Source organism: Drosophila guanche, unplaced genomic scaffold, assembly GCF_900245975.1.
Source record: "Drosophila guanche unplaced genomic scaffold, DGUA_6, whole genome shotgun sequence".
Lineage (NCBI taxonomy): Eukaryota > Metazoa > Arthropoda > Insecta > Diptera > Drosophilidae > Drosophila > Drosophila guanche.
Genome location: NW_022995748.1, coordinates 3,626,301 through 3,633,671, shown reverse-complemented (window position 1 = coordinate 3,633,671; position 7,371 = coordinate 3,626,301).

The window sequence follows — 7,371 nt, the reverse complement described above, 5'->3', positions numbered from 1 at the left end:
TGTAGTGAAACATTTTTATGTGCTTGTCCATCCGTCACAAATTATATAATTATCACCTGTAGATATTGGTTAGGCCGCTTATCGCCGGTGTGAATCTGACTCTGACTCGATCTGTCTGTGTCTCACTCTCCCTGCACGACTCTGACTGTGACTCTCTGACTTGAGGCTGCTCGAAATGTTCGATTAGCCACGCTTTATGTCTTCATCTTTTCTTTCTGGTGTGCTCTGGAAGAGCGCGCTTGGTCAATGGGTGAGGTCGTGGTGGGGGCAAGGGTAGAGAGCCAAACCCGATTCCGATTCCGATTCCGATTCCCTTTTGACCTTATCTTTCCTACGAAAAATGCCACCCAAATTGTAATCTTTATATGAACCCAAAAGTTGCTGCTCACAGAGAAAGTGCCGACACCGCAGACAAACTCATCGCAACTTTCATTGAGTGGAAGGAAAGTAATCGAGAAGGGAGCAAAAGGAGATGCAGGATGTAGGTATCTCTCTCTCTCTCTTTCCTGCCAAGTTGTCCTGTGGAATTACCCAAAGACACACACAGAATCCAGCACTCTCTCAGGCAGTTGTCTCTTGCCTTGGGCCTGGGAATGTTTTTGGCTAATGCTGCACTTTGTTGACTCTTCTCATGGGAAACCTTTCGAGAGGGATTAGAATTAGCTACACAGGATATTGAGTAAATCAATTGGAGATCAGTTGCCATGTGCAGAATGGGTTTACATATCGAGTGGAAATGAATGACTGAAAAGTCTCAATGAATAAACGTAGTTCTAATATTCCAAATCACACACGTAGTCACATTCTCTAGCTACTCAACAGACCACACGACATGTCCACTTTAAATAACAGATTAATGGGGAAAAACAGGAAAAGAATAACCAAACAGCGGCTTAGTGAAGAGCCAGGCCCAAGACCTACTTAGAGATTGGATAGACAGACATCAACAACATGCAAAAGTCAATGTACCCTAGAAAAACAAGCCGAAAGTCCTTGATCAAGGCACGGCACGTGTACGTGAGTATTCCCACTTACATTCCCATCCCTAACCCACTGACTTCGTCTGTACCAAGCACTTAAGCGTGTAAATTTCCCAAACTACTCAATGGCGACAATGGACAAAAACAACAGCAACAAAAGACCATTAAGACGACACTTGCATAAAATGTGGAAACTTATTAACTGCTGACCAAAAGTTGTTCGGGGTGGATCGGTTCGGAATCGGCTACGGGAAAAACGCCAAGGAATGTGTGAAAAACCTGAATCAATTCAAAAATAAACAACAACAAAAAACATGCACCACACCACACCACGCCGACACGAAACGAAACGAAACTCTCTCGAGGATTTGGCGAGAGACCGAGAAAATACCAAAAATAGTTGAGGAAAATCATCAATGAGCCGGCAGCGGCAGTGGCGGCGGCGGCGACGGCGGCACAAGTCTCGACTGGCTCTTGGAGTGTGTGTGTGTGTGTGTGTTTTTGAGGCTGTCATCTAATAATTTAAATGACTTAATTATTGCGTCAGACTATGGAGAAATAGAAAATCGAATACCAAGTAGATCGGGGCGCCTCTTTGGTGTCGCGGCATTTCCTGTTCTCCCAACAAAAAACTTTACCTAATAATCCAATTTTCGTGGGAGGCCGGGCCCCCATTAGATTGTGCATTTTATGAAGTGCGAATCCAATGGGATCGTGTGGGAGTGGGCATATTCCGACTTGAGGGCATTCTTTTTGGCGCCAAGATTGCGTCGCGACCTGGTGACGCCTCCGCTTCGCTTCAGCTGCCCTTTGACCCGGTGCCGCCACAAATCGTGCCACGTACGACATCGCTCTGTCTCCTATCATCAACAACAAAGCGTTTGGAATCATCCATCCCGTTCCATACCATCCCGGCAGGCCCCATTCGCTATGGCTGAAGGATCCTCACGGCCCGCAACAAAATCGATTTTGGTGGCCAGCTGTTACCCTCCTGTATCTGTATCTGTATCTGTATCTGTAGCCGAATCTGTGCGTCTCGCTGTCCCACTCTGGCTGTGTGTGGGTCCATCTATGTGTGACTTGTGCCGCAACAAAAGGTCAGTCGAGGCCGACAAAAGCCGTGAAAAATAATGAACCCTTAAACAACTTAATTATTTGTGTAATCTTCCTGGAAATCCTCAGCGATCGGTAGCCAAACAATTGTGCCAAAAAGGCCACATATTAATTAGTCATATAGAGCGAACAAAGTCTGCATTTCCAGGAAGTGAGTGTACCATTTTGGGTGGTCGGCTACGTGATGATGATGATCGTGCGAAAGGATCGCGAGGTGTTGAAATCGGGCGGGAAGTGGAAATTCTCGAGGCGTTATTTGAAGCATTAAATCGCTTTGGATTAAAGTATAGCTAGAAAGCTTGTGATCGTGAGAGTATCAAAGGTAACTCAAGAGCGGAATTATCTATTGATAACTTCATAGAATGTTTTAACGATCGCCAATAGATCACCAAATGCAGAATGCTTGCTCCACGCATCATTACCAGAACATACGCTAAACTTTGAGAGCGATCTTCTTTTATGATGTGCCAAGGATCTCCAATACAAATGAAATGTTCTGCACTGAATGGTAACTGCAACCATCAAGAGGATCATCTACTGAACAAACTCCATTCAAATTCATTGGCCAGAATGATCATCTGGAAGAAGAGCACCCACTTGCGATCGCCATTTAACGCCAATGATCTTCAATAATCTCGATTCCGCTTCTTCTCACTTCTTCGGTGGCTTTGCGCATCAAGTTTTGTTGGCTTTTCCCACAGCTATTGACAGGCGGGCCGCCGAGCAGCTTAAGGCCATAAACAAATAGACAAACACAGCAGCTGCGAGTAGTAGCCAAGCCAAGTGGCTGAGTGGCTTTTGGCCAACTTGTTTTGTTGTTGTTGTTTGCTATTCAGTGTTGTTTTTTTGTGCTTTGTATTTTGGTTTCTGCTACTAAGATCTCTCGCTTTTTGTGTGCTTCTGTGGCGGGTCAAAGAAGCAAAGGAAAAAGCAAAAGTAGCAGCAGCCACCACACTTGCGGTAGCAAGTTGTCTTTGGCTGTTGGCTGTTTGAACAGCAAATAATGAAGACGAGGCGGTGGCTGGCTACTGATGGGCGACAGGCGACGACAGCTTTGTCATTGTGCAATTACGCCAGGAAAAATTCAAATTAATTGCCTCCAAAATGGCGCCAATAACGCCAACAACAAAAAAGAAACCCCAACCTTAGCTGATGGCTGATGGTAGTTGATGGCTCACTGACACGCCCAAGTGAAGCGGCCTAGGAGCAGCCAAGCCCTGTCTTTTGACTGAGAATGAGAAGGAGGGCCATCCAACGAGTGGCAAATAAATGACTAGGGGCGTGTATCGGCTGAAGAGTTGTCGGGTGACAAAAAAGTGCGTTTAATCAGCCTTGATTTTTCTTACTCAGCCAATTAGCCCATGGCCAAGGTGCAGCAGTGATTTTGTGCAGCTTCGAAAGCTGGAAAATAGCTTGAAGAGCGTATCAATGTATCCCATTCCTGTGTTCATTTTCTCCATTAATATAATTCCCATTACCCAGCCTTGTTACCAACATGTCAGCACTAAAATGGCTTCCTCCTACCACCGAAAAAGTGTAGCAGCACCACCGAAAAAACACTCACCATCATGTTTTGCACATGCCACCACCATACGCTCCAGTGAGTCCCCTTCTCTTCCGCCATACTGCCACTATCCATAGTCTCTTCTCGATGGCTGCTGCTGCTGCTGCTGCTCGACCGATCGCACTTCCGGAGTGCGGACCACCGTGGCTCATAATGATAATGCATTATGCATTCCACCGGCTGCGTTTTAATTGTTATTAAGTCGAGATAAGGAGAACTTTAACACCTAACACTAGGCTCGGGCTCTCGGGGTCTCTATAATTTCCAACATTTTAGGGGCACTTAACCTGAGCAGACCAAAAGAGACCAACAAAAAAATGCTCGCTCATAGTAGTAATTTTTGTTAGGGTTTTTTCTTCTCTCTTTTTTTTTTTTACTCGCGGGTGAACGGGAACGGGAAATATAAATTGCCGGAGCCCCGAAATTCTACACTGTCATCAAAGCGTAACTAAACGCCCATTTTTCTCAACTTTTTCGAATAGAGTCGGGTCTGAGAGGTCTGTCTACCAGAGAGGTCTGCAAAGGCCCGGGCCTGAATTTTTGGGTCCGACAACCATTTTCGGTAGTTATTAGTGGCATATTTTGGCTTAAAGTGCGTGAACCATGTCGAAGCCAACAAAATTTATTGTTTAGTAGGGAAGTTAACAACAAAATGGACCTCCCCATGAGTGAGCCAGAAAGAGAAAGACACGCAACACGAAGCCAGCGACTTTGGGAAAGGGAACGTGGAGCGGCACAAGAGTTGGCCAGAAAATATTAACGCCTCGAGCGGCAAGCAGTGGTTAGTGGTAACTGTTGTTTTCACAAAGGTGAGGGGAGAAGGAGAACAGCCCAACCTCTTACCTTATTGGCTGATGGTCCATACTCGACCACCATCATCGCTGTGAGATCCACAAGATTTGTTGTCTCGAAGGCTGAGACTCTGGCTATGACTCTGACTGCTGCCGATGCTGATGATGATGGCGTTGATTATGGCTTATTTTCAAATCTTACCTATGTATTCGAACTGGTACATCTCTCATCTCTTTTTTCCTCCTTCTTTCTGATTCTTGGAAGTGGCCAAAGCAAATTATGTGGAGTCATCAATGGCAGGCCACAGACGGAGCCACAAGCCACACGATGCCCGCATCAGAATCGTAGCACAAAAGAGAAGGCACTGTGGGAGTGGGAAAGAGCACACGCAAAGTTTCTTGGCCATTGGTAGTGGTTATGGCCAAAAGATGGTCTCTAAAGATGTTCAGCTGATTGTTTCTACGTTTTGTTTGCGCGTGGAGTACTTTTGATATTGAACAAGATTTAGTTGCATTTATATTTATATGTTTAAGGTGATCTTTTATCCCACAGTGATCCCCCCTTCCCAGTAAGATCACTCCTTATCATCGCTCTTGCTGATCCTCTATAAGAACTTGCAGAAGAAATGCCTCGAGTTAATCGTCTCATGTCATGGCTATTAGGGCCATCAGGTCTCGATCAATATCGCTTGATGGACGATCATCTGCCGTGATCTATGCACAGAGTTTAAGCGTAAAATCGAGTGCAATAAAGTGTCCGGGGCAGACACAGCAAGTGTCCAACATTCTGAAGTCAACAAAGGACACGACACGCTCAGCTGAAGGGTCTCAGATCAGATCAGAGGACATGGGAGGACCAGAGATCGCGAGCTGCCCATGATCGGAGCAATGATCACGGCCCAGGACGAGTCTGTCAACCATCGAAGCGTAGCATTTTGGCACGGCGCATTAGCTGTTGGAAAAAAAAACACAGTGAGAGAGGGAAACAAACGGGGAAACCAGGGGAAACAAGCAATTTTCAAGCAGTGAAACAGGAGGCCCATAAACACAGGCCCACGGACTCGGAGTGTTGCAAATTTTTATTTGGAAGCAATTTTCACACCCTGTGTGTGTGCGCGAAGCAACAACAGGCGAAAATCTCATGCAGCGCAGTCACGGAGCTGAACTGAACTGCACAGAACAGAACAGAACCGGGCCAAAAGTGACCCCTGGCCAGGAGATGGCCGATCGTGTAGCTGCTGACAGGACACAGCGTGGCGAATTTGCCACCAGGAACCCGGTGACAACTGTTTTGGGAGTGAGCGGCCGATGCAGAGTGAGACGACGTAAAGTTGCAAATGATGCCAAATGATTGCCGACCATATAAATTTCGATTGTGACTGATTAGCAGCAGCAGCAGCAGTAGAGAAACCCTACCTGAAGGCAGACAACGCCCCCGTGCCCCGTAGGACACCAAGTCAGTCAGCGTTTTAGTTGCGCTTCAGCCTCACAGATTATTTGCAATTATGAGCTGAGATTTTACACTTTTAGTGGAAGAACAGACAGCCATATGACAACTCCCCCTTTTGGTAGAACATTGCAACACAAGTTTGACTTCTCGACTTGTTCTCTAATCACCTGGGATGGGAATGGGAAAACTGAAAATCCACAAAACCTGCAATATACTCTTCGGCTCCTTGTTGGTTGACCAGACAGTTGACCTTGTCCAGAGACCAGAGACAAGAAGCCTGTTCCAAGGACACGTCCATAGGAAGAAATGCTTTTTCAAGGTTGAAACACTCGGGGGGTTTTGGGTTTCTCGGTTCGGTTAGGTTCGGTTAGGGGTTTGGTATATGTTTAGAATTGTTGTGGCGCGTTGTTTTCGGATATATATTTTGATGGATTAGCCATATCGCATTGAAGGTCGGCCTTCGGTTAGCCTCGCATTTGTTACGACTTGTTTTGTGGTGGCTAACCAAAATACGAACAGCAATAACAGTGCCAACGACAATTATAAAGAGAGAGAGAGAGAGAGAGAGCGAGAGAGTGGCAAGATCGTAAATGTTCCTCGGCATATTATTTATCAATCATAAATCCCACATGTCCGTAGCTTTCCTTAGCTAATGGTAATACTCATCAGGTTTTTAGTTGATGCTTTTACAACCCCAGAGAGACACCCATCATATGGTACAGAGATCGCTACCTACAGCAGCGTCGAGCATTGAGAGAGAGGTCTCGATTTTTATGATTTGTTTGCGCTTCAGCCTTCTGTTCTTACTCACTCTCTATGAATGCCAGTCCAGTCCAGTCCAGTCCGGGAGTACATCCGAGTGTGTGTCTCATCATTTGGATTTTCCGCAGCAATAAAATTAATAAGAACGCGCTAATTTTTCTGGGCCCGTTGTCCCTTGCCCAGGGCTCGGTGCCTAAGCAAATACTGAAGTATTTGAACCATTTCCTACTCCTCCTTGCTTTCCCTCTAACTCTTTCTCAGCACTGCGCCCAGACTGTGCTAATATTTGCTAAAGAATGTTTCCTCTAAAACCAGCTAACGGCACAACCCATTGAATCGCCATTTTGTCCTCCACTGAGATGATCTCTCTCGTAATTCCACTCTGAATGCGAAATGCTTCTGAATAATCGTCCATTAATAGCTTTGACATAATCTTTACAGCGAACAAATGTGTAATTCATTGAAAATGGCCGAAAGATCCCACCGAAACGGGCCCAAAGAGCAGGGGGGCTCTTCTCCACTCTTCGTTTCTGGAGGTGCACACACACACACACACACACATGGCCACGTCTGTCCAATTAGTGGAAGCAGCCAGGCAATGGCACAGAAGAGCAGGAGGAAAAGGTAAGACATAAAGCCAGCTCTGTGGCATGCCCGAATGGAAATGTATGTGTGAGTGAGTGAGTGGCGAGCATGATGTTGCTGCTAGTA